We start from the raw sequence: 27261 nt of genomic DNA on the forward strand, positions 1-27261 counted from the left end.
ATTAGAATAAGTGACCGCAAGCAAGAGCCAGGTGAAAATAGAATAATAACAGGATTACATGTGACAAGGGCAGGCCAGGCACTCCAAATGGTAACTAGAACTGGGTCATCATAAATCTTGTCCTTCATCATGGGACTTTGGAATACACCAGCTCATGACTTCAGACTATACTTTCAGCTAAACTGCAATGTGCTGTCTATTGTGACAGTTTCAGAAGGTGTCAAGCAGAGCTGTCCTCCCTCTTCCTGGTATGTCCCTTTTCCCTAGATGGGACACCTTCTTTGTTTCTCTGCTTTGAGACCCGATAGCAAGGCAGCCAGCAGGGCTTCAAACATGAGAACCTAACCAGGCTTCTTTGCTGCCTGCGAGCTAACATGGCCTGAACGGAAAAGTGATATAATATTAGCATGGCTCATACTTACTTTTATTCTGCCCCCATTGACTATGATTTCAATTACACATTGACTTTGTTATCTACAAAGCCAGTTACTTTTAGCAAAAATATAGTTTCTTCCATGCAGAACATAAACTCATTCCATGAAACAAAGCAGAGCCCCATTTGGCTATAGACATTTTAAACTATAAGTTTAATCTATAATTTTTATGTCTGATTAGCAATCAACAAGGCAAAACAAGTTCTAAAACTTTGTTATCCCCCTCTCAGTTTCTGATACAGCTTTGGGGCAATAGTTACGTTGAAAGTAATACCACCTCTATTAATATATAATTTGGATTTCCACTTTGAAAACATATAAAAACTGTACAGGGTTAGTATTTCTAGAATGAAAGTAATTAAACCTTCAACTATAGTAAATGCGCCTGTCATCTGAAAGAAAGGGAAGCCAGGGATCAGAGAAAATGCAAATAATGTAAGTGAGGACATTTTGTATCTTAACTAAGAAAAAATCTTGATATAAACACAATGCATTGTGATATTGCTTACTACAGCTTGCCACCACTCACTCATGTGTAATATAAGATATCTACTTTGTGATAAAATGCAACAAAATTGGCATATGACAACTGAGTATTTGAAGGTGATTGAAGAGTTGCCACTCACAAAGAATCATTGTTTTAAGGTACCATGGCAAAGCTGAGACCTAGAATAAACTTTTTCCTGCAACTTCATATTATTTGCAGATAATATTAAAATGTCAAAGTTACATATCTAAAATGATAATGAGGTTCTGAATACAAATGAATCATGACATGAATCATAGAAACTAAGAGCAGGAAGGGATTTAAGGCTCATAAATTCAACCCCCTGCATCTGCAGTGAAGAACTTTTAACCATAGAGTGAAAGTGATTTGCCCAATGTCAAGTTTCCTTTGAGACCCACTTGCTACTCAGTTTGACTCTTATTCCCATTGATCAATTACTTTCCAATCAGTGGGTTTAGAAAAAAGATAGGAAATATAAACTTGGTAAGAAAAAAAGGAGGTGGAGATGGCATAATAAAGCCTGGGCAACAAAGAACAGTGAAAACAATTAGAAATAATACTGGAATGTGGAGTGCTACCCTGCTGAAGGAACCTAAGTAGCAGAATTTTGATTCAGAGCACTTCCAACACCTTCACGATTGAGTTACATGAAGCAGGTACAAGTGATAATTTAAAGCAAATCGGTACCTGCTGTGTTTCGACACAATCCCACTGAACAGATGTTTACCAAGTGAGGTTAGAATACATGCAACACTCCCCTCTTTTTTTCTCTGACCATATGCCCTACTCTACAGAATTTGATATCTTCCAAACTCCCCGACTATGACCACTGTGGTAAAATGCCACACTACCACCTCCTACAAAGGTTATTGCAATTGCGTCCACGAACTGTTCCTTTAAAAAATGCCAATGAGTCCATTAAAATGTAAGGTAGATCATACTGTGCTGCAACTTTAAAACTTACAAAATTCATCACAATGACCACGAAGGTCCCATCTAGCATCTTTCTCAGTTACCTGTCTGCACCTCTCTCTCATTATTCTTCATTTCCTGCAACCCTGGCTTCTGTTTTGTTCTTTGATCCACATCAAATATCCTCTCAGGAACTTGTCATATATCAACTCTGTTTGGAAAGTACTTCCTACAGATGTCTGCTTCCTTCCAAATATATCTATTCAAATGTCATTTAAAGATGTCTTGCTTAATTTATATAAAAATAGTGTTGCCATACTATTACATCCAATTCCATCCTTAGAATTCCCTTTCCTGGTTTTATATTTCTCCATTTTACTTCTTCATATCTTCTGTCCTAAGTTCTAAGTACCATAAGGTCAGGGACTTCAGTACTTTTGTTTTGTTTTGATGTGATTTGTTTGATTTGCTTTTGCTTTCACTAATGTATCATAATGCCTTAAACAAGGTCTGGCATATAGTAGGCACTCAATAAATATTTATTGGATGTATTAATGATTGAATAAGCACTTAAAATGTCAACTTTGCTTACATGACATGCACTGTGCTAAGTGCTTTGCATTTATTGTCTCAATCCTCATACATAGAAAAACAGTACGAGGAAGGTAATTTTAGTTATTCCTTTTCTGGATGAGATAGCTGAGAAATTAAGTAATTTGTCCAAGACCACAGAGCTAGTTGCACCGAAGCTAGGATTCATTAAAATTCAAGCATAGCTGGTCCCTAAAGTCTGTTTGCTTAGCTACCATGAAATATTGCTTCCTTGGTTTCCATTTAAACATCAATTTGTCTGCTTTTCTTTTATCTCTTTCCATTTCTCCTTTCAAATTTCACTGTGTTCTACAGAAATAATTGACTTTGTATACAAGAGTATTTCAAAAAGTTTAGAAAATTGGGAAAATAAATGATTAATTCATTTTAGTGCAAAAAAATGAAAGCTGTGGATAGTTTTCTCGTAATATTTTTATGAACTTTAAAAAAACCTCATATATATTATTTTCAAGAAAAAAGGGATGAGTACTGAACATTAGTCTCATACACTGATGAAATCCTAGCCAAATACCATGTGGTTTCAAAAAAAATGACCTTGAATGTTGATGAATTAACATGGAAATTACACAAATGTCAGGAATGGGCATGATGCAGAGAGACCTGAACAAAGTGGGGTGCATTTGATTTCATTGCTTATCTGAAGTTCAGTATGCTACCGGCCTTAAGAACACACCAGGAATAGCAACACAGACATAGAAAACATCAACTTTGGGTCATAAGTTTTAAATATGTATGACAAGCTGTTATTGCAGTGAACACAATTCTTACATCAATTCATGTACCTGTTGATAATATTTTCAAAAAAAGAAATCAGGCAAGAAATTATTTAATTCAAGCAAACCATCCATAGACTCTGGGAAGAAGATGCGAATGAATGGTGTCTGGAGCTTTATAAAAAGCTTTGAAGAGAGTGGGATGGCTGTTTCAAACAACAAATGCCTGTGCTTACTGCTTCTCCTGCTCTCAGTAATTGTAGTATATCAGTTGCATATTTTAACAAATATTTGGAGGGATGCGGTTGAAGAAACTGAGCTTCTGAGTGTGATGGCAAGGGAGTGGCATAGCTTGGACTGGTACCAAAATCTACCTGAGACCAGGGTTCTCTTCTTCCTATCATGTAATCTTTTTAATAATTCCCTGTGGAATCTTTGCACTACTCATACACTGGTTCCAAGCATATTTAAGTTACATAATCAAGTGCTACAAAGTTTGCTCAAAAGATACAATATAGTTAACCTCTTAATCTGGATGATAAGACAGATACTTCAAAGACCCCTGCCTTGAAATCTTACTCCTACCAATCTCACGCAAGATATATTTTTCACTATTCTGCTAAGTTATCGAAGCAGAATCACATGAAGTTGGTCATAATTGCACATAATAAATCAATAATGTATAGTCAACTTGAATATTCTAGCAATATTGTAAAGAATGTGCCATTTTACAGGTGTATTTTAATGAAGACAGCAAATAAACGAAAACAATACAGTTTTGCATAAAGAACCACAAAGAATCTAGACAGCTAGAGAACAATGTGGGAATGCACAATACATCGAGTGGGAGAAAAACCACATTATGAGATGGAGGGAGTCATCAATATGAAAGATGGAAAGAGAACGGATCCAATAGTTCAAATCACAACTGACCAATTTTGCTGTGGGTTTGCTCTGAAGGAACACAAGTTATATTTTATGTGAAACAAACTAAATGGAGTCTGTTATGGTGAAACACTATTTGTAAATACCACAAAAAAGAGGAAATGAAAGAACTAAAAACCCCTTTGTTTTCCAAGGTACTCCAGTAAGGTACCCGGGAAAGATGGAACTGGTTTCCTAGAAAGCTAACAGCTACTAAATAAAGTGTATAAACTGCAAATGATGCCAATCAGAAATATTAAGGAAAAATCATATGGCATGAAATCATACTGCATGCTGGGTTTTTCATTATGTCCCTGAATTGAATTTCCAAGCCAACTGCACCCTATTCTGCCCTCCTCCAAATAATTATATTTGTAAGAAAACACAAAAAGCTTTGGGTTAAAAATTAGCAAAATTAGCAAAATGAGTATTTCAGGAATCTTATCTTCTTCAGTTATTTTAAAAATTTCCATGCTAGTAACCATACTTGGCCAATAATTATTTTAAGTGAGGTAAAAAGAAACAAGAAATGTTGGTTGGTGTTCAAATAATTTTTGGAACACTTTGAGTAACACATTGCTGGGGTGACATTTTTATTTTGTTCTCACAATACACGTATAAACTCATTTTGAAATAAATGCTGAATCAGTTTCTTTTTGGTTGCTATAACAAAATACCTGAAAAGAGTACTTTATAGAGAGAAGTTTACCTAGGGCACAGCATCTGCTGGGCTCTGGGAGAAACTTCTGGATAACTCACAAATTAACACATGGTGTTATGGAAGGAATGCATATAAGATAGTAGTAATCACATTGCAAGACAAGAAGTCAGACAGATTCAAGGGTTGGGCTTGCTCCTTTACAACAACTTTTCTCATTGCAAATAACCCAAGTTCAATAAGACTTGTATTAATCCCTTCAAAGATGTGATTCTCAATTGCTCATCTACTTTCCACTAGGTCTCACTTCTTACAGATTTGACAACCTCTTCATTACCACACATGGATATGGAATAAGCCTCCTGCCCATGAAACTTTGAGGTACACACTCAAACTAGATCCAAACCAACCAAAAGCATTGACCCATTATCTACTGTATGATTTTAAGAGAAATTGCACTACTAATCAGAAGACTCTTGTTGACTTCTCCATCACATCCAAATGTCTGAAATTGTAACTCTTCCAGAATACACATTTTTTCCTTTGATTCTAAACTTTGGAAAATTTTTCATTATTTATTAAGTTTTTGTTGTTGCTCAGAAGTCACATCTTCTAGTCTTCCAGATTTGGACCTGCACAGATTACCTTTTATAAAGAAATGCTAATTGTTCTGTAGTGGCTACTGGGGCAATTCTTAGGTTTTTGTTTCCAGGATCAACCAGGAAGAACCTAATGATTAATGTAGCACATCCATGGCCAAAGGAGCAGCGGTCAAATATTCACCTTTTTTTCTCTAGAAAGTATTTTCAGCCTTTTAAGTGTGTGATTAAAATTAGAATAATTGCTGCTAGCAGTAGAGATAACTGCTGATGGAGTGGTATATTTAACTCATGAGTACATAAATGCAACATGTAGAAGATAAATATATGATCTACATATAAAAAACAAACTGCTAAATAGGTTTCATAATCCCTAAGTAAAATATGATGGCAATAAGATTAACACATTTTTAAAATTCACACACATAACATAAACTACTATTCTTTCGGAAATCAGCTACCTTGATACGTTTCTTAATTAAACCCTGCTTTTTATTTGGATTTAGGAATGATGCTAAATTCTTTCTTTTGGAATTTTGCACATTTCTATAAAGAAGTCTCTGGGACTACTCACATGTGAGGCAACAAAAGCAAGCAATTTGTAGTTTTCATACTTAAGCTTCACATCCAGCATCTTCATTGCAGCTGCTAAAAACTTTATGGCTTGCCTGACTGCTCACCCTCTCTAAGATGATTTGCCCATCTTGCTTAAGTTGGACTTCATGAAAACCATTCTTGCATCTATACTGCTCTTCCTGTCCTGTTCTGATGTTTACAGCTCCTCTACAACCTGATCACTGCAGGAATGGCTTGCCTTCTAATAGATAATACTTTCCATGTCGAAGTTGAAGGAGATTCTGAGGGTATCTATATGGATTTCAGGCAACTGGAGAAAATCTAAATTCAATCCTTGTGCTGATTTCTCTGATTAAAAAGTATCTAAATTATTTAAGAGATTCAAGCTTCTGTCTTCATAAGTTTCTACTCATGTTCTACATACATCTTTGTGTGAAGCAGCATGTAGCATATATCAGTGAAAGTGGGAGAGGCATCATAAGGGTTTCTAATAAACATTAAATTAGAAATGTTTCCAACCTCATTGAAAATGCATTAAAATCCATTCAAATTTACCCTCTTTTTAAAATTGCATTGGATATATGGGGGAAAATACAGAGTTAGAACTAACACGTAAGGAATTTAGCATTTTCAATGTCCACTCAAGGCTTAGATTGAAAATCATCTGCTCTATATGTATGATGCAAGACGGTAATGAATATTACTGGTTGAGATATGTAAGCCCCAAAAGTAAGGATTCCTAAGTTCAGATGCTATTACCATCGCTTAATGATGACACATCATTTCCCTTCTCAGGGTTTCTATTTTGTAATCTATGGTACAATGAGTTATATGCTGTTATCATTTGGAATTGGCTTTTTCATTTCTCAATTGACTTCAGCTTCATAGAGTTGGACTGATGATAAATTTACGTTCAAAACATGCTCACAAAGAATAAAATTGATGGACCTTTCATGTCATTTACAGTCAACTTATGTTTTCTTTTAATTTATCAAAAATATCTTTATCAGTACAAAGAAGGAAAATACAACGTAGAAAATTTGAATTGTTACATCATTCTGGCATTAGTTTTAACTTAAATTCTGAATACCTGGTGGGGTACAACCTCATCTAGCTGATCCCAAGAAAGTCGCTTACAATTTTCATTCCAGAGCTCAAGAACAAATTTTCTTTCTATAGAACTAGCATGTAAAAAAACCACAGGATTCAGACAGGCATTGCTGCTGAATGAAATAAGCAGCATGTGTATGGCCCCAATCTCTTTCCTTTTCCTTTGAATGTATTCCACTTTTGCTGTATTCTTCTGCTCTTGAAAATGTCCCCATGCACCTATGCTTCACTAACTACACCAGTTCATTCTTACGAATGACCTTAGTTACCCCATCACTCCCTTTCCAAGACAGAAATATATTTTTACTTAATTCTTCTATTTTTCTAGCCATTCATTTTCAGTCTCCTTTGCTGCTTTCTCCTTGTGGCAGACACTAGTTAGATGTTTAGTAAACCTAGCTATTTCTTCCTTGGCACACAATTTGATTAAAATTACCAGCTTTCCCTGCAGTTCATTGTAGCTTAACAGTTTTCATTAGTAAAAGATGTATATCACATATATGGTCTAATGTGAAACCTAGCTTTTGAAATGTACCCACTCATGATCCTCCATATTAACTGCCCTTCAACCAGCCTGATGCCCTATGATGAAGATTAATGTGATATAAGAATTCAGTTATGAAGGATAGTGGAACCATAGGTTTGTTCCCTTGGGTAAAATATCTATCAGAAATTACTTTGGATTTTATGTAACAGTTAACATTTTCTTAAGATGCATAGCATTTTCGGGGCTTGGCGGCGTGGCCTGGTGGCTAAGGTCCTCGCCTTGATCCCATATGGCCGCTGGTTCTTGTCCCGGCAGCTCCACTTCCTCTCTATCCCTCCTCCTCTCAGTATATCTGACTTTGTAATAAAAATAAAATAAATCTTTAAAAAAAAAAGATGCATAGCATTTTCACTTAAGAGAAACTAACCTTTTTTAACTAATGTGTGTTTTATTTTTCTAACCCTTAAAATGTGTATAAATGTATATATATGAGTTTGTGTGTATATATATGATTTTATTATATATATATGTGTGTATATGTGTGTGGGCTCTTCAAAAATTTCATGGAAAACATAAATCATGAAAAAAATATGTTTGAGTTTAACCATTTTTTTGGAACCATCATCCACTTGCTTTCATTTCCCATAATTTTTTCCTTTTTAAAATGTTAACAATTCATAAATGTATGTTTCTATCCTGGGATTCTCACCTAAAAAGACCAACACAAAAGGCTTATACCTGGCATCTCCATAGGAATTAAAATCCACCATGTCCCAAATTAAGTCTCTGACAATCCCCTAAAACACTTTCTTCACAATACTTTCCGACCTACGTTATAGTTTCTCAATCTTTCTTGTCCCAAATTCAAGCTCGGAATCATCCTGACTCCTTTCTCTTCTTAACATCTTTGCACAAAATTTGTCATCAAATCCAGGTGTGTCTTATCTTCAAAATTAATTTTAAAATCCAATCACTCACCACTTCTATCACTACTCCCTGAGATTCCCAGCCATCGTCTCTCACCTCTGATACTGGAAACGGTCTTCAAGCTGGCCTCACTACTTCCTCTTCTGGATTTCTTCAGTCAAGGCATCAGACAACAGTGTGATCATCCTAAAACAAAGTTATATATTATGCCTTCATGTAGAAAGCTATAACCTCTCTAATATGACAAATACTAAAAACCAAAATCCTCAAAATAGCCTATGGAGGCTACTTAATGTAACCTCCAATCTATTTTTCCATCTCTATCCCGTTACTTGCTCTTTTATAACCACATCGATCTTACTATTTATTTCCTGAACGCAACAAGCCCATTCATACTTGCCCAGAACTTTCTTCCCTAATATATCTGAACAGTTGCTCTCACATCGTCAGGCCTTAAAATCAGCAGTCTCAGGCCAAACCTCCCCACTCTATGGAAAAATGTAAACCTCTCAATCTACCTCTTAGATGCTCTCTTTCTCTCTGCTTTATTTTTGTCCACATCATTTATCAACATCTAAGAGAGTCGGCAATTTATTTAATGCATTTTGGTTTTATATTTTATCAACTAGAATATAAAGTTCCTAAGGGAAGGATTCTTATTCAGCACTATACTTTCAGCACCAAACACAAACACATATCAAGTTCACAACTGGTATGAGTTACAAGAATGCATTTTACATCACTATTACCGTAAATTATTTTTCTCTCCATTTCCTTAAGTTTTTTAAACCTTAATCCAGCAGAACTTCCTCCACCATCCACAGATCCGTGAGGAAACTGTAAGGTCAGAAGCCATCCCCTTCACTGTCTGTGTTTATACAGCAGGTCTGAGTCCTTCACTTGCCACGGTAGCCTAAAAGAGCTAATCCCCATGCCACTCAATTGCCACCCATCATACAGCCGCAGTATTTTCTACTCAGGATCTGGTTGAAAATAGTGTCCCCAAATAGCATAGCTTGCAAGAATCCATCTCCGTTGCCTACTAACCTTCCAGTTTATGTGAACTCAGTTACAATAGCAGGGGTTAGTAAATATCATTTGCCTGGCATTTGCAAAATGTTCTTCCTCGGGCCCAGCGGCATGGCCTAGCAGCTGAAAGTCCTCTCCTTGAACACCCCGGGATCCCATATGGGCGCCGGTTCTAATCCTGGCAGCTCCACTTCCCATCCAGCTCCCTGCTTGTGGCCTGGGAAAGCAGTCGAGGACAGCCCAAAGCTTTGGGATCCTGCACCCGTGTGGGAGACCTGGAAGAGGTTCCAGGTTCCCGGCTTCGGATTGGCGCAGCACCGGCCGTTGTGCTCACTTGGGGAGCGAGTCATCGGACAGAAGATCTTCCTCTCTGTCTCTCCTCCTCTCTATACATCTACTTTGTAATACAAAATAAATAAATCTTTTTAAAAAAAAGTTCTTCCTCCATTCTTGAGACAGAGCTACTTGAATTTAAGAGCACACTCTGGGGAGGGAGGAGATTATAGTTTTTGGTTTGTTTTTTGTTTTTCTACTCTCATTTTTACTACGTCTATCCTGTTATGCAGACATCTGTAAGTCACTCATTCATATTTTTACAGTCTTCTTTTTGGAAGTTGATCTTTCTCCTTACCTGCCCCCTTCTTCCTCATTCCTTGTGACATATTTCCACTCCAACAGACCATCAGTACAAATATCCACTTCGAGGGTTCTATTTTGAGTATGAATTAACCCAAATATTTTTTAAAAGAAAATTTTTTCAATGATCAGAGTCGAGTTCTATGCATATTATATTTAAAAGACATCTTTGTCTATAGATTCATTTTTCCAGATGGCAAAACTTAAGTCCTGAAGGGATCCAAGCTGCTACAGTAGCTTGGCATTTGCAAACTGCTTTGACAAGTATCTCCATGTTTCAATAATCCTGTAGGGTAATAACCCTTGTGTTCATTTTACATATAAGGAAACTGGGGTTCCACAAGGTGAGGGGCCTCCAAATGTCACACATAGCAGAGGCAGGACTCCTCATCTGCTCTTTCAATCACATCCTGCTACTTCCCACGCATGCTTCAGAATACAAGTAGTGTTAAGCTTTGAAATTTGTGGTACGTAAACAAGAGGGGAAAAAAAAAACGATTGTGTAGCGAACAAGCTGACCCACAGTTAAACTGATTATTTCTCCTGAAGAACAACCTGCTTCTTTGTCATGAATCTTATGACAGCTGGTGTGGTACTGATAAGTTGCCAAGGGCAGAGCCACAAAGATTAATTTAGAAAAAAAAAAGCAGCTTGGGTGAGTCCACTGGTACTTAAAGAAGACCTTGTCCCCATGCAGCCCAGCAATAACAGGTAGCAGACCCAAGTCATGGTCAAGGCGCTGCGGATAAATAAGAAACATTAAAGTATCTTTCTGTTTTTCTGTTTACTTTCTGAATTTTAAGGTCAGAGGGAGTATGTCATATTCTCTTTTCCTTTTTTTCTAAATTTCACTTTTAACACTAACATAACAAGTTTGTCATGTAAATCATGCACACATATGAGTGGCACAAATAATGATAAGTTCTGGAATAATTTGAATTCAGATTTTTTTTTAAAAAAAAAAGAAGGCTTTTACATTGCACCACTCATGACAAAACCTACTTTCAGCATACAGCCTCCAACCACTTGGTAAGGACGCCTGAAGTGCCCTGAAGAGTGGTTAGGAACATTGTAGATTTCTATTCAGTCAAATCAACTTAACTCTCCAGCTTTCACCTATTCTCAGCTCGATTCTGTAAGTCCCAAATATCTTTTGGGAGCATATCAAAGAGAATGCTGTTGAATTGTATTACATATTTATTCAAGGAACAACATTTGACTTTGGTTATTTGAATTCTTTATTTTGCCTTTGCGGCAATACCTTTGGATTATTCAGCATTTTTCACCTGTGAGCAAGTATTCAGCACATAACATCTTACCTAGAAAGAATGGGTAAAACGAAAATAGGGCTCAAGTAGGGCTCTGTCTCAAATAAGCCGTCCCCACCAGTTTATGAAAAATGATTATGAAAGTACATACATGTGTTTCGAATAAATTTGCTTGAAAGTATACATCTTAGTTTAACTTTTCCATAAACTTTCTTCACAATCACCTTACTGAGTTTTTTCAACGCTCAGTTGTGCCTTAGGAATTTCTCTGTATAATGAGATTCATATCTAAGGAAAAATATCCCTTACTGTAGCATACCAAACAAAACACAAATATTTTTATTCAATTAGCATTTGTCTCTCAGTTAAAAATGTACAAACAGAAAAAACTACAAACAAACTGGCTGGTTGTTCCTCCTTTCAGAAATAATTAGCAGAATTAGATATTAAGGCAGAAAGATACCTATCATCCTGGTTCCATAAACTTTCGAGAGAGGTACAGATGTTTAGGGCAACAGAAATCAGGAAGTTTGGGCAATTGTTATCACAGTAAATGTCTAAGAAGTGAATAGAAACTATTGAGGGCACAAGGTGCATTAAAACAGTGATATACCAAAACAGCTTTTTAGTCACCTTCCATACTCTTTCATTCCATTTCCACACTATGATTAAAGCCATTATTTCAAAGTAGAAATACAAGGAAAACACTAAACATTGTCATTCTCTTTTTAAAATCTCTTGTGCAGATGCAGGTTTCACATCGGATAAAGCACACACTTCTTGAAATGATCTCAACAACCCTGCATGATCTAAACCAAATTATCCAGCCTTGTCCAGCACTTTTTCTCCAAAAATACTCAAAAGTCCCATTTAAACCAATGGTCTCACCTTTACAAAGCAGTTACCAAGCAATAACCTTTCTACCTAGCAAACTGCCAATCAATCCTCCGCCCACACGCATGCCTTATTTCTCCTTTTGCCTTAGTGGTCCACATTTATCCTCCAATTCTAGGCTTAAAAGTTAGGAATTTCTAGACTAGGTAGCCTTGTAATCCTTCATGACATTCTGTAAATCCTATATCATAGTTCAAAATATATTGTAAGTACTTGATTTAAAGACTCACTCTGTTTTTTTTGCTAGGCTCTGAATTCCTTAAAGCCAAGGACTATTCTCACTCATTAGCAAAAGCAGTTTAAAACAGTGGCTAAGGGCCCGGCGGCATAGCCTAGCAGCTAAAGTCCTCGCCTTGAACGTGCCAGGATCCCATATGGGTGCAGGTTCTAATCCCGGCAGCTCCACTTCCCATCCAGCTCCCTGCTTGTGCCCTGGGAAAGCAGTCCAGGACGGCCCAAAGCCTTGGGACCCTGTACCCACGTGGGAGACCCGGAAGAAGTTCCTGGTTCCTGGCTTCAGATTGGCGCAGCACCGGCCGTTGCGCTCACTTGGGATCCTCTCTGTCTCTCCTCCTCTATGTGTATCTGATTTTGTAATAAAAATAAATAAATCTTTAAAAAAGAAATGAAACAGTGGCTAAGACTGAAGGCCCTGGAATGACTTCCTAAATTCAAATCTTGTCTGTCTCACCATAACCTTATTAGATTACCTGACTCAGTGTCTCCGTTTTTTTTTTTTTTAATCTACAAAGTGAGATAATAGCAACACTTATCTCTACAGGTTTTGGGTTGATTATGTGAGTTAATATATGTAATGTATTTTAAAAAGAGATATACATGTAATAAATGTTCAAAAATATTAATTGCCATTAATTTTATCTATAAATGCAACAGCACAATGAACACACTCAAAAAATTCCTGATAAATAAATTAATGAATAAATAAGTGAAAAAGGAGTAGAATTAGGAAATCTTATCACTAAACAATAAATCCTGAGTAAGAACACAGTATGTCCTTGATATGTTTGAACTGTAGTGGCTTGCCATTGTAGGTACCATGTAGTTTGCCAATTTGTATATTACTGAATTTATGAGACTAAGAGGTAAACCTGATGCAATTTATGAGTTATTGAAATTTTATTTGAACAATTTCAATGAAAACTTCAATAACAATTTTATTTCAGTAATTTCAATTATTTCAAATTTCCAAAATCACAGAATGATGTAGAACTTCAATCTCTCCCTGTGAACGATTACACTAGACATATTATTGTCATTGCAAATGGAATAGGATAATAGCTGATACTCAAAGAAATTTGCTGGCAGTACAACTCATCCTCCAAAAGAAGTAAAAATAGAAAAAGAAACCTTCACAAAATTCTCTTCCTTTTGAAAACATTAAAGTTTTACTTCCCAAGTACTACTTTCAAGTGAATACTCCTACTGATTAGCACAAGTTGGCACTGATGAAAACTGGCTTTGAAAGTTGAATTTGAACTTCCCAGCTGAGCCAGTAGCACTCAGGGGATGAGTGAGCTGAACTGTTTTCCCTTGTACAGCCATAGAAGTAAAAGATGTACAATCCTTGACACAGTCTAGAAGGCATGCAGGCTTTGAATGTGCAGCAACTATATGATCCTGCGCAAAAGCCTGTTTTCACTTATAAAATGAGAAGTACAGTAACCACATACTACACAATTGTTTTATTAATTAAAATTGTGCATGTCAAAAATGATGGGTACACAGTAGGTATTTGACAAACTGCAGGACTTTTTTTTTTTAATCATAGGCTTTAACCATTAACAGTTTAATTTGTTGACTGGATTATTTGAGCAACAGTACAGCAGTCATTCACCAAAGTGAAACTCTTAATGAGTGGTCACTGATTGCAGGACAGCCTTTCTTCATAAATAGCATAGATAGGTTCCTACATTACCATATTAGAGTAAGACATTAGCAGCTTGGCTATTCAACTTTCTAACTCTGTGATCTTGAACCAGTTACTAGTAGCTTTTATCTACGTTGGTTTCTTCTTCATATACCTTAAGGCAGAAGTGAAGTTACATGAAATTACTTATGATATCCCTTAGCAAGAGATCCAGTACAATGTACAAGCTTAACAAATGCAAGCAAAGACAAGACATAGAAGGCTCATCACTGGTCCTTGAAATATATTTGATATTTCTTTGGAGTAATGCCCTGAAGATTCACAAGGAATTACAAACAAAATCTTGAGAGTGGAAATTTCCTATGTTTTTAAAAAGCTGTTTCATTTATTAAGCAAGTGCTATATCCAAGGTACTCTTTTAGGTCCTTTACAGGTAATCCTCACGGCAATGCAGTATAATAGATATGATTAAACTTACCTTGATAACACATCAAGAAGGTATTCTAACAGAGCTGTCTAAGGCCACACAACTAAAAAATGGACTTCTAAAAAGTAGGATTGGGATCTGAGCCCCAGGTATTTCTGACATCAAAGCCTGTATTTTTTCACCATATCTTTAAATCCATTATTGTCAATCTGTTTACCAAATTAACTAGCAACTGTTGAGGAAAGAGAGCCCCTAAAGATGAAATGGAGGACAAGGAGATTCAAGAAGGAAGAACGAAACAAAACTCAAACTGTGCTTGGCTTCAGCCCCATCTTATCAAAGGCTTAAGTTTCTATATTTTTTTTTTCCACTTGCCTCTAGGTCCATAGATTTTATTTGTGCTTTTTGTCTTAGGTTTACATTAATTTCTCAACCTATGAAATCTTACTCCATATTTCAATTATTTGAATCTCCACTACACTATGTCAAATAGTATTCAAATAGTATTTTTTTGCTGTGTTTGATAACTTCATCTTTTTAATTCTTGTTTTCTCTTCACTTTTTCATTACATAGCATTTTCTGTCCCCCTCTCCCCTGACTGACCTGATTCGCACTATCTGCTCTGCTACTGATTATATCTAGAAAGTAGACATTGCGTGTGTGTGTGTGTTGAGGGATGGAAAACAACAGCATGTAAGAATACTATAAAGGTCTTCAAAATGTTTCTAGAAAATATATATCATAAAAATGTATGGATTTCACATTTTATACCAAAATTAATTTAATTTCTTTTAATTACATGTTGCACAAACTTTTTGAAGGTCCAGGATAGCATAAGAGCCATATATTATATTTTTTATTTGCCTTATTTTGTTTTTCATATTTAATCTGCTTTGCCATTAGCTTGAAACTATGTGAGAAAAATATTTCATTTCCCTTTGCTTTTTGTCCATTAGCATTCAAGGTCCACTTTTTTTTCACATTCTAAACATGTGGGCTGATTTGTGACTCATGGATATATCCAGACAGAAAACCACAAAGATATCCATACTAAATAGATACACATCGAACAAGATGCCAGAGAAAGGAAGTGACCCAGGAGGAGGCATAAAAGAAGTTCAAATATTTCTGAAATTTCTAGAGCCCAAGAGATTGAATGCTGGACTTTCTGAAGTACTTATAAGGAATCTCTCATTCATCTGAGAATCTCTGAAAACTCAAACCAAACAATAATGTGCTTTAGTAAAGCCAGGAGAAAAGCTAACAAACCATTTGAATTTTAGATTTGCTCAGTTGTAGCTTTTAACATACAGCTAAATCTCCTCCAAACCACCTCTGATGTGATCCTCAGCAGCTGCCCATACATTTCTACTTAAGGCACAATCAGAGAATGATGAGAGTTCTCAATCACTAGATTGTCCACTTCCTTTCCTAACCTGGAGTTAACTAATACAAACTGAAGTATCCATTTCATTTCTACAGGAATATCCATTTTTAATAATTATTATCCCAGAATAATAAGCCTTAATAAAAAGTAACATTGTGTTTATGCAAAGTTAAAAATTATCTTTCACAGCATAACCATAAACAGGACTGACACTGTATTTGGCAGTAGTATCCCTTGTTTGTATATGTTAGTCAACTTCATCTTCAGCCAGGATAATTTTACTGTAAAAGCTGGTGGGTCAAATACAGTCAAACAGGTCTTTCTGGCTGACTCAGAAGCCAAAACCTATCAAATATTTCTTTTCACTTTCCCAGAACTAGTTGAAAACCTGACACCAACATCCCCTGTCACCTTTCCATAGCCATACTCCCCAACTTTTCCTTTCTTTTTCTCATGCTAGAGCTAAATCCACCTTTTTTCCAACTGCACTTCCAGATTCTGAATCATGAAGAGTTTTCTGCTGGAAAATGATGACCAATGCTCCTACAGTTTAAAAAAATACCTATATGATGGATATTATTAGGCTAAAAACATCTAGAAGTAAGACCTGTGTTCCTCAACTCTACACTAATATCTACACATTCACCCAAAAGGCATTTAGGAAGTTTGTCAGTGTACTAAGATGCTGGAAACACATATATATTAAAATGGAAGCTTCAAAATCATTAAAGAAACATGAGCAGCTTACATGCCTTCCATAAAAAAAGATTTTCCACACACTTACAGAATTACCTGTACATTATAAAAAACTTGTAAAAGTGTTTTTTCCTTTTAATTTACATTTTAAGCATGCTTTCTATTTCCTCTGTGATTTAGTATTTTCTTTGGCACTGGATGATAGTGAAAGTGAAGTCACCTCTGCTCTTGCAATATATCCTGACTGCAAGAGGCAAAAGGACTCCCTCTCCTAGAACTATGTCTAGGTCAGTTTTAAGATTGTCCATATGACAGTCAGATAGATTAGTATGTGATCCTGGAATAACTACTCTGCCAGCATTTAAACTTCTAATTTTTTTTCAAAATTCATTTCAAAAGATCTGCTAACAGTGCTATCTTTATAGCTCTCCTGTAAATCTAAAAATATTTCAAAACAACAAGTTTAAAATCAACTGTCAAAAGCTCTTTATTTCATACCACTCTGGAAATACTTCTTTGGATATAGAAATGGAAATCTCCAAGTAAAACCTCTGTGCTCCTGCTTGTGCCAACAGAGCTGGAGAAAGGAGGTATGCGTCACCCAGCACTTCGCAGGAACCCAGACACAAGCGACCAACTTCTTTGCCAAAGAATTCAGTTCAGGAGCATGTCCGGCAAGAGAACTAATGATAGCACTAAAAAGCTCTTTGCAAATCTATCTGACAGAGAAAAATACCCCAAAAGCTCTAATCCATCCCTTCTGAAACACGTCTATAATTGATTTTTTCCTTTACGTTTTTTTTTTTTTTCTTAATGAACTGACTATAGAATTTGACTACAAGGCTAGCCCACTGATGGGATGAAAACATTCTGAATCACACACAAAACACAAGAAATCACAACAGTGTCCCCTCCAGGGATGCTGCAAAGAACTAATCCCCATGATATCTGATCCAAGTAGTTCAACCATGCAATTTCTGCATTTTGAAAATGTAAACTGATTCTGTGAATCATTCAAATTTACTTTATCTGATTCTTATTAATACTGAAATAAAAGGCTTAAGAATGTGAAAAATTCTTTTAAGTCTCTTCAGAGCAGCAATATGTTCATCTGCAAGGCTTTTCCTATCAACAACCAAAATTGGCCTGTCCATGTGCCTTCAGAAAAGCCCTACAGTTAATGACTATTAAATAATGGGGTCTGTCAGGGAAAAAGGACTTCATTACCATTGCAAATCATTCACTTGCAAGAAAACATTTTCCCGCTCCCTTTGCACAGTTGTTTTTTCTTAAATACCTACCCATTAATGCTCTGTATCACCAGAGACATGTTTACTTAACTCAAGGAAACAATACTTATCTTAGAGGATTAAGAAGTGTTTTCTGGGTTTTCATTGTTTCCTTGTGTGTATGATTTTTCCTTTGAAATTCAATTTTGCTCATGTTTCTCTCTTCAACCATAAATTCACTTAGAGCTGTTTGATGTGGGTATGGCATTTTGCTAATAGTTAATATTTTCTCTCTCCCTAACACTTTCTGAACCTTTACATTTAAAGACAATGAATTTGCCATACTTGGGCTCTATAAATAGAGATGGTAAATCTTAATTATACTTTCAGATTGCCATGTCTGTTTCCAGCTGTGCATATGCGTGTTTCTGATCAGGATGTATGTTCCAGTATATTTATTTTTAATCCAAAATTACATCTTTCACAAGCCAAGACTAAATGTAAAATGATAAGTTTATTTACAGACATGTGTCAACTGCTTATTAATAGTTCCATTCGAGTACCTTTCTTGACATTAGCTGCCTGAGAATGTTCCTTTGCCTGAAGTCTGGAAATACATGAGTCTGACACATATTTCACTTAAACACAGATGTGCCTATTTCGCTCCCAAATACTTTCCAAGTAAGGCACCCTAAGTTTGGCATGTGTCGGATATTTTCATTTATTTTTCTGGATCTTATCTGGAGAATCAGAAAAGATTTTGAAAAACCTGAACTATTTCAAGAAGGAAATGTAGATTTGAAAACTGAACTAGATGCACCCCCTTAGGCTATTCACAAAGATTACCAATATATGAATATAAGACTGAAAATACCTTCTAATGTGGTTTCAAGCTAATTAAAGAGAGAAAAAAAGAAAGTTGTACAATACAGATTCAATGGAACAACATGCTTAAAATTCACCCACAATATTATTTCATTTATTTGCTTCTTGTTAATAACTCACAGAGGCTAAGACCTATTTTTTCCTGTATGGTGTTTTGACTAGAGAAATTAAGTATTTGATAGTCCAAACTTTCAGCATTCTTCTTTTGAAGACTCACAGAAGAGGGTAATTGGAATATATTCATATAAATGGTTCCACAGAAAGGAGGGAAAAAAAATGAGTTTCAGACTGACCAGTAAGTAGCAATGGTGGAAATGCCATAGCATTATAAATAGCAGGACCTCAGCGATGACCTATTAATATCTTCCATAGTTTAGATAAGACTGATGGGATCAATTTGTTGATCTCTTTGCATGTTTATCAGAACTCATGTAGCTACTTTGATAAAGTGTCTCTACTTGCAAATGAATATAATTATTGTCTGACATAAAGGGGGGGAATGTTGGTATTTGCTACTATTTCATGCAGAGAGAGGCTTCTAGATGTTGCAGAGTTAACTAAGCAATCCCAGTAGCCAAAATTAAAATAAATTCAGCAATTATTCTTTTGACATTGACCATGATCTTTTTATTTTTTATATTAAATTTTAATTTTGATTATGTTTACATAGCTGAGAGGATGCACACTTTTGTGGACTACTGATTAGGGTGAGGAAGAATTAGGGGAAATTGGATGAGACTATTGTGTCCAAATTTTCTTTTTGTTTCTCTGGGGGAGTGGGGGAGATAAGAGGAGAAGCTGCTGTAGCCTGGCCCAGCCTGGGCCTGCCCCCAGTTTTAACTCATGCTGGTCCTATGAACTGGCCCAGCCTGGGCTGTCCCCAGAGTTGACCCACATGTATGCCAGCAGTATCCTGGTATACAGCCATACTGACATACAATATACTGGCATATAGTATATAGCCATATTGTATCCTGGCCTGGTCTGGGCTACACCCAGCCTTGCTTATTCCATTTACCTGCAGGGACTGGGTCCCAAGAGATAATTTCTCCAAGCTCCTTTATCAGGTCACCTCCCAATGGCAGATCTCATTCACACCATTGGGTCCTGAGCCCAGACTGACTTAGTCTACTTCCTGTCCTGGCATGAATAGTGCTCTTGCTCAGCCAGGCCACACCGATTCTGGTTCTTACTTTTGGGTGCTACAGCCCAGTCCTACCTGATCCATCCACAGACCCAGTTCTTCCAGAGTTCAGCAGGTGCAGAGATCTAGCCCAGTCCATCGTACACCCACCCTGCCTCTCATGAGCACCAGTGGGCAGCAGAGTCCAGCCCAGTTTGGCATACCCCAGACCCAGTTCAAATCCACGTCAGGGGACACTACAGTAATGTCCAGCCCAGATCATCATCCTCATTCTGGCTCAAACTCACTAGTGGGAAGCACAGCCAAGCCAGGGAATCCCCTTATTTTCCTACCAGGCTGGTCCCCAGCCAAAGATTCTGCAATGCCAGTGTTTGCTGTGACCCAGCCTGGCATAACTCATAGCCCATCGCCCATCTCGGTCTTTGCCATTAGATACTGCAACCTGGCCTGGCCTAGCCCGGCTTTCTCATAAGAGTAACAGACACACAAATACATGTAGAGATTCCCCCATTTCCTGGTTAACTCCACAAAGACCCACACTATAACTCAATGCAAGTCTGCCACATGGTGTCAGAGACTCAAATACTGGACCATCCATCTGCAATTGCATTTGGCCAAATCCGCATTTTTGCCTTAGATAAATCTATGGCTTATTCTGCTTATTTGTGTTCCATATGGTTTCTTTTCTTCCTTTGAATCACAATAAAATAATACAGGGGAAGTTCAAAAAGATGCCTTTCTCCTCCTAAAAGAATTCTCCATGCATGCATCAAACACTGGGAAGCAACCCATAGACTGACTGTGCTTATTTACTACTTGACACTGTATACTCTGACCAGACAGTTCAGATTATAGACTGGTTGCTATTAGTCCTTCTCATAAGAAAAGTACATGTCTCTCACTATTGGACTTTGGAGTAGTTTCTCCTGAGTTTGTGAACGCTATCCAGGAGGTCTTTTGGACTATAGGATCCCATAGTGTGAGATAGTCAAGCTCATTTAAAAATATTTTTATTTTCTTCTCTGGCCAAGATACTTGGATGTATTATATTGTCTGCTTTGTAACATCTGCAAAGAGTTGAGAAGGATATTCGTATGTACACAGACACTATGTTCACATATATACACATATATGAAGGATGTTCATATAGACACAGACTTTATATACAGGTACATTTTGTTTTTACAAAGTCAAAGTATTTCTTTCATATACTTCCTTCAAAGTATTTCTTTATATATTTTTGCTACCATAAAAACAGAATGCAAATCAAATTTAGTTGGTGATTTCATATATGGACAGAAATACATTAGCCCACACTGTTTTCACAGTTTGGGGTTTCAAGGTCTAAATTATGGCATAACAAGTTAGGCTTCCTTTTGCAGTACCGGCATCCCATATGGGTGCCAGTCTGAGTTCTGGAGGCCCCACGTGCAGACCTGCTCCCTGAAAATGTGCCTAGCAAAGCAGCAGAAAATGATTCAAGTGTTTGGGACTCTACATCTTGTGGGAGACCCAGAAGATGCTCTGGACTCCAACGTTAGGCCTTGTACAGCCCTGGCCTTAGCAGCCATGTAGAGTATGAAACAGTGAAGGGAAGTTCTATCTCTTCCCACTTTCTCCTCTTTGACTTTCAAATAAATATTAAAAGACTTTGTGGTTTCTCCGAAGATTAGGACTTTTGAGTAAAATGAATCATCTTATTTTCTGTTATGACAAATTAGAAGTAAAAGTATTAGATGAGTAACAATGTTCACTGTACTTCAGATGGGTGAATAGCAATGCAATTATTTGATCCAAATTATAGTATAAGTTTTGCATTATAACTGCTGTGGACACTAAAGAAAATAGGTTCTCATCGTTGTATGTTAGGGTTTTAATTTTTTCAGAGTAATTTCTATACTTAAACATAAGGTTTGAACCAAAGTTATCGACTCAAGAACCTTAAATTATCAATTATAGCGAGGTATTCCCTTCCTTATTGCCCACTGCAATCACCTCAAGCCAAGCCATGATAGGGCATATCTTAGGAGCTTGATATGTGTCATCTTGAATTATAGTGCTGTAAGGCTTCCTACATGACACATTCCAGAAAAAAAAAGCCATGGCTGCCAATGCCTACTATTGACAGAATATACAGCAAAACTATTGATAAAGACAAGAGACAGATTTCTCATGCAGGCATGTAGAGAGAAGGGTCCCCGAGGACAACAGAGGAGGTTGCATCAGGCAAAGATGCTGAGCACCACAGATCTGTCTGGGCACTCTATCAACTTCACTACCCAAAATGAATTATTCTGGCTTTGACCTCAGAGCAGCTCACCAAGAGTGTTGTAATTTCATCCACTTGCATGTCTATGCAAAAAAAAAAAAAAAAAAAAAAAAAAAAAAGTCCTTCCCTCAGCTGCTCCTTGAGTAACCCATATGTTCATATGCAGTCTTAAAGGTTTTCACCTGATTAGCATATATAGCCTCCAATCAGGGAGAGTCCCCCATTTAAAATATGCAAAAATTCTAGATACACTGTCTTCCTCAGCAAGCCATTTGGGACCTCTATCAGCTACCAGAAGCTTTTTTTTTTTTTAACTACTCCTTTGGTTTCACTTTCACTTTGACCTTCTCCTGCACTCAAGGTCATTGTCATTTGCATTTGCTCACATTTCCTTGTTTGTGTACCACATCTTTTCTGGCCACAAGACTAGGAACCAGAAGGGGAGAAAGAGCTGTAATATATAGGGCTGCAACATTTCTAATTGACAGAGACAGATTTGTAGATGATTACTGTGATTTCACCTCTGGGATTCCCCAGTGGGGGAAGCTCAGAGTGACCCATAAATGTACCCAAGGAGAAAAAGACACAGTGTTTGGATACTGACCACACCCACGTCATGAAAGAGTACTGAATAGGAGGGGAAAAAATATGAATGTGTTTGTACCAATGTTAGGTAGAAAGAAAGATAGATATTAACTTAGGTATGCAACAGGGTCCAAGGAAAGAGGGGGGAGGGGGAAACACGAACAAGCTCACTCAGCTGAATGGGGGAACAAATGCCTTGGAAGCAGCCCAGCATTCAAAAGTCAAAGTCCTGCTTAAGTCTGATAACCTTGTAGGTGGATTCCAGCCCTTCCCCAGTGACATCACAGGGGGATCTTAGCATCCCAGCACAAGGGGAGTTATTTGCCAATAAAGCTCCAGGAGAGATTTCACAATTCCCAACCCAAAAGGCCCTCTAGAAAGAGGAGAAGAGAAAGAGCTGACCTGTATACATAAAATCACCATCCTACATGCAGACTGGGCACTTTGCTAAGATGCCTGCCTGCTCTATTAGTTGTATTTGTTAGTTATTTAAAGCACTTCAAGTTCTTACGTTCTTACGTTCAGCTAACTCCTGCAGCCTAGTTCTTTCACCGTGAGCCGAAAACACCAGATGCAACGAGGTACTTTAGAAGGTTCATTCCAGCAGGACAGGAACAGGACCGAGATGGTGGAAGGGCGACGAGAAAAGAGAGAAAAAGGCGGAAGAGAGGCCGGGAAGGGAAGGTGGGAAGGGCAGAGAGCTGAGCTGCACCTGGAGGCTCTTTATGTCATTCAGGTGAGTTCACAAGGTGTGGGGAGCAGGGATTGGGAGGCACTCAGGGCAGGCCCCAGGGGATTGGTGCCAGAGACTGTCACAGGTGATTGCCTAAAGATGATTTGCAAATGGACGGGTTGGGGGAGGGGCTGGAAGATTAGGGGTGGGATTCTCAGGTGAAATGCTAGATTACATCTGACTGGTGGACAGGTGGACTGGCGCTAATCTCGTTAGCTGTGAAGAGCAGGAAATGGCGCCAGGTCCAAGGTGGGATGTTCGAATAACTCCTTACAGTATTTGCTTCATTAACTGTCTCTAGCTTGCTCACTGCTCATATCTAGATTTGAAATTGCTTTCATAAGGGAAGACAAAAGCCTGTCTTCAGCCACCTCTGGTAACAGCAATGCTATCTGAATACAAGAAGGAATTTCATCAGAATTTAGAAAATCTGAGTGACCCCATAATTCCTGTCTGTAGCAATAAATCTCTCTCCCTTCTGATGCAACAGAGGCAAAATGCATGAGCATAAAGGAAAGTGGAAAGGCAGTCACGGCACTGGATGTGTAACCTTTGACAAATTCAGTCTTTTCAAAACGTAGGCTCTTTACCTGTGAAAATGAAGGGGCTGGATCAATGCTTAATAGGAGCCTGTTCAGGTCTAGAATTATAAAACCCTATAAAATTAACAGGATGTAGAGTTTAGTTAATCCTATTTAGAAGAATTTCCAAATTTTATGGCAATCCTAAAATGCTACTCCTTTGAGTTCTATAAAAGATGTAAACTACAATTCTGTAAAGAATATTGGCAAAAAGTTACAATAGTGAAATTATTTACAACCATCCTCTAGTTTCACAATAACCATGAAATGAGAAAGTCACTACAATATGCACCTTCCTTTGTTATGCTGTGTCCCCTTAAAGCCATCTCTTTCTTCTCTTGATCTGATAGAAGACATAGGTGACCTATCTGAGCAATGACAGAATGTGTGCTCTTGGCTTTGCAAAGGTAAAGAATAATTTATCCTTTCATCCTTATCATTTGGCATTCTCCTTTTCATTGGCCTTCATGCGTCTGAGCATTTCTGTACTCATGCAGGTAACCAAGTGGATGACAGGTGTTTAGGGGAGGCCGGTGGTGAGCATGTTTGAAGCAGGTTCACTACATTTGGTAACCTTTCCCCTTGGCTTTTATTTTCTCTGGTAAATCTTGTGAGCATTAAGAGGAAAACATGTCTTAGTAAAATGCTCCTTCTCTGTTACACTGGCTCTGCTCCCTCAAGCATTGAAGAATCAAAAAACAAAGGGACCAAATAAATGATAAAATTTAAAAAGATGAAGGGAGAAGTCAGGGTGCAAAAGCAATGTTAACAGAGTTAGCCTAACGCTTAAATGCAGATAGTCTGTGCATGTGCTGGTACAAAATACATATTTTTTTTTATCCTATTTCCTGAGATACAGCTTCTAAAATCTTCAGAATCTCTGGATCGTCAAGTTTTATCTTTTGTTATAATTGAATGACTGGTGGCTGGTTCTCCCTAAGTAGCTTCAGGATAGTGGCTAGTCACCAGAAAAATCAAGGCATGATCACAGTGATGTGATTCCCTGAACTCCATGTTGGGAAAAGTAAAGATTAAGTTGATCACTAATGGCTAACCCAAAAGGATTGGACTTTGGAGACTTCCACATGCCTGATATATGGAGATGGCTGGGGATGGTACACACCAGGAGCACATCAAAGCTCTGCAACTACATAGCCAATGCCTCAACCTAGGCATCTCTTCACCCTGACTGTTCATCTGTATCATTGGTAATCACCTTTGCAATAAATCAGCATATGTGAGCTATTTGTTTCTGTGAGTTGTGAGCCACTCTCAAAGATAAACAGGACCAGAGAAGGGGGTGGTAGAAACCCCAACTGACAGCAGATCAGCCAGTAGCATATAGGTAAAACCCTGGGGCTGCTTTTACCTGTACTAGGAACAGTCTAGTCTTGTGGGAAGAAATCATCGACTATGGCACTATCTCTAGGTAGTGTCAGAAAATAATTGAATCAGGGTACTCCTTCCATGCTGGTATCCACTGGAAAATCATATTTCTAGTGATGAGAAATCCACATGTATTTATAAACAAATGTGAAACATCCTGTGCTACACTGAATGACTGTGCTTGAGACAGAAAAAAGGATTTTCCCTTGTATGTTTAACATCATTTTAAGACTGAAATACATTTTACATTTGTGCTTTTCTGCAATTTCCATATGTTCTATAGTGAGACTGCTTAAATTTACCATGCATCAAAAAATGAAGAACTTTGCTTTTTAAATTTAATAAGTATCTCCTCTGAAAATAAAATAAAAATAAACCAATAACTAGTAAAGAAACAAAGAAGATATTCTTTGTACACACCTACTCATGGAAGTAGGGAGTTAGAAGGCACATACCTCTTGGAAAGAAAACACAAACTAATGATAGCATGCCACCTCTAGAATTTTTACCATATGCTAGAATATCTCTAAACTTCTTTATATATTTAGTGGGAAAACAACACATCATGTTAATTGACTGTTGCACTGGTTTATTGTACTTCTCAAATGAATTGAGTCAGATATATTGTATTCTGTGGATAAGTTTGAGTTCTATTCCATGCATGTGCTGAAAAGAAAAAACTGGTCATTTCCCAGTGACAATCATCCTCAATTAACAAGTCCATTGAGATACCATATTAGGCTTTAAGGAAAACTCATTTGAAGAGTTTCTGAATTCCCTTTATTTTAACACAATTATAGCTGCTTAAACTATCATAGAAAACATTTCTAGTAAAACACATTTTATAGGGCTGAACATGATAGCTTATTGGCTAAATCTATTATGGGTGTCAGTTTGTGTCCTGGCTACTCCATTTCCCTTCCAGCTCCCTGCCTGTGGCCTGGGAAAGCAGTTGAGGAACAGCACAAAGCCTTGGGACCTTGCACCTGCGTGGGAGACTCAAGAAGAAGCTCCTCGCTCCTGGCTTTGGACTGGCTCAGCTCTGGTCGTTTCAGCTACTTGGGCAGTGAAGCAGCAGACAGATCTTTCCGTCTCTCCTTCTATATATCTGCCTTTCCAATAAAATAAATAAATAAATGAAATCTTTTTAAAAATACACATATTATTGTCTCCTTGGCACTGTGTTAATGCAAAAATATGTTTCCTTCTGTAAACTCAGAAGAAGACATTTAACAAGAAGATGTGAACTAAAAATCCACCGTAGCTTTCCTTAGTGAATGTCTTTTCATTTATTAGCCAAGTTCAGGTACAACTGGAGGCCTGGTTTTTCATTAGCAACTTCAATTTCAGTTACATTCTCCCCATGCATACACAGGATATTATTCATTAATTGAGATGCAACTGTTAAGTCACTTAAAATATCTAACAAATGTGTTAATTAGACCCTCTCTATGACAGTGATTACATTCACTTCCTTTAGAGACATGTTCCTGAGATGTAAGTGGACCCTGATTCCACATCTGGTTTTGTTTAAGACCTGTAAGCACAAATACTTCCCCTTTTTGCCCCACTTTGCTTGGATATGAATCTCCTTGGAGTAGCTGCGAGAATTCAGTGAAGCTGTGAATCAACAGAACTGTACCCTTGATAAACAAGAAACTCTCACTTTATCATGCTAAGAGAAATGAACCAATCCCAAAAGGTTAAATACCACATGTTTGCCTTAATCTGAGACGAAAAGATGACAACTTGGAAGATAGTAC

The 27261-nt window shown here is 37.3% G+C and overlaps 1 long non-coding RNA gene across 2 annotated transcripts in view; it reads right to left on the minus strand.

The window, feature by feature from the left end:
* The window catches only part of LOC131478554 (uncharacterized), a 306124-nt gene that overhangs the window by 121951 nt on the left and 156912 nt on the right, over positions 1-27261 (minus strand). For both annotated transcript variants that reach the window (XR_009244546.1, XR_009244547.1), the window contains exon 2: positions 8557-8646. This is a non-coding gene — a long non-coding RNA (uncharacterized LOC131478554). The remainder of the gene's footprint in view (positions 1-8556; positions 8647-27261) is intronic.

This window comes from Ochotona princeps, chromosome X (genome assembly GCF_030435755.1).
Source record: "Ochotona princeps isolate mOchPri1 chromosome X, mOchPri1.hap1, whole genome shotgun sequence".
NCBI lineage: Eukaryota > Metazoa > Chordata > Mammalia > Lagomorpha > Ochotonidae > Ochotona > Ochotona princeps.